Here is a 2,034-nt window from a genome sequence, read left to right on the forward strand (position 1 = left end):
AGGTTAAGCCCAAGGGTCAGAAGGCCTGGGACCCTCACCCACAAAGAAGGACATGGGCATGTGTTTTAACACAGGTGGTAGTTGAAATCTGGGGGCAGGAAGGGCAGCTGCATGTTTCACACCAAGGGCAGATGGCCATACTGGGAGACTTCCCCATGGTCTGAGGGGAAGGAACCCCCCTCTCCCCACTGGGGAACAGCCCACTTCCCAGAACAACATCTCTGTGACCCTGACTTCCTCTGTCCACTCCTGTTCTTTCTTCTGTCTGGAATCTCCCTATCTCTTCTCAAGGCCAGTTCATTCTCATCCTTCCACTTGCTGCTCAAATGTCACCTTCCTGGTCCACCCTATCTAAAATTCATCCCCTCCTCCGGTTCCCTTCATGCAACCACCTCACCTTCTTCAGAACACTTACACGGCTGCTATTCACTGGGATTGTTGCCTGGCTTCCTCCACTAGAATACAAGCTCCATGAAGGCAGAAAACTTGCCTTTCACCTGCCTTATTTTTTTTTAATATTTATTTATATATGTGGCTGTACCAGGTCTTAGTTGCGGCATGTGGGATCTAGTTCCCTGGCCAGGGGTTGAACCCGGGCCCCCTGCATTGGGAACACAGAGTCTTAGCCACTGGGCCACCAGGGAAGTCCCTCACCTGCCTTATTTCCACAAGCTGTGCCCTGCGTGGAGGGTGTTTGTTGAATGAATGAAGTTTTGTTCCAGAATCACATAAAGAATGAAGCTAAAAGTCAGGAAAACCAAATCCTGCTCTGCTACTAATTTTTTTTTTAATAAATTTATTTATTTTTGGCTGCATTGGGTGTTTGTTGCTGTGTGCGGGCTTTCTCTAGTTGCTGAGAGCGGGGGGCTACTCTGTGTTGCGGTGCACAGGCTTCTCATTGCGGTGGCTTCTCTTATTGCGGAGCACGGGCTTTAGGTGCATGGGCTTCAGTAGTTGTGGCACACGGGCTCAGTAGTTGTGGCTCGCAGGCTCTAGAGCGCAGGCTCAGTAGTTGTGGCACACGGGCTTAGTTACTCCACAGCATGTGGGATCTTCCCCGACCAGGGCTTGAACCTGTGTCCCCTGCATTGGCAGGTGGATTCTTAACCACTACACCACCAGGGAAGTCCCTCTGCTTCTCATTTTTAAATTTATCTCTTTATAGCTACCTTTTACACAAAGGATTGCCGTCAACTTTTAAATATACAGTGAGAGTGAGATAGGTAGGTAGCTCGATAAAAAATCAGGCAGAGAAAGTTCAGGCAGGTTTAAAAGTAAAGGCCATAGAGTCATTTATCACTGCCAAATTTGTGCCTCAGTTATGGTTTTTAGCTTCCTGGGAGCTAAAGTAAAAGGGAACAGTATTTATTACATGATTCATCTTGTCTGTAAGGAAAAGCATCCCAGTTCCTCAGGGAAAGCAAACTTTTTTGCTGGTAGGTGATGTATAAGACATTTCTCACGTAGGCCTTCATACGGGGATGTGGTAGTTCTTGATAGCAACTCTCCCTACTAAAGGCCTGTGCACGGAGAGCTGCAATATCAGCAGTGAGCAGGATGCCAAGGACACCTCGGTACGTGCAGCTCTGCAGGGTGAACAAAGGGGTTTTCTGGGGCTCTGGCTAGACCCGGGGGGTAAGGCCTAGAATCAAAGAGGGATGGAGGGACTGAATTCCTTTCAGAGCAGTGTGGCTCCCAGCTTTTGGGTTTACATAGCCAATAATTTTATTTTTAAGTTGGATATTTTCAATACCATCTATAAAATATTCCTGTAAAAAAAAAAAGAGGAACCCAAATTGGATCAAGATCTAATCACCTCCTTATAAAAACTGCAGAGGGGGAGAGGGCTTCCCTGGTGGCGCAGTGGTTGAGAGTCCACCTGCCAATGCAGGGGACACGGGTTCGTGCTCCGGTCCGGGAGGATCCCACATGCCGCGGAGCGGCTGGGCCCGTGAGCCATGGCCGCTGAGCCTGCGTGTCCGGAGCCTGTGCTCCGCAACGGGAGAGGCCACAACAGTGAGAGGCCCGTGTACC

The sequence above is a fragment of the Aethalodelphis obliquidens genome, unplaced genomic scaffold, assembly GCF_003676395.1.
Source record: "Aethalodelphis obliquidens isolate GAN/ISIS:26980383/991018 unplaced genomic scaffold, ASM367639v1 scaffold69, whole genome shotgun sequence".
Lineage (NCBI taxonomy): Eukaryota > Metazoa > Chordata > Mammalia > Artiodactyla > Delphinidae > Aethalodelphis > Aethalodelphis obliquidens.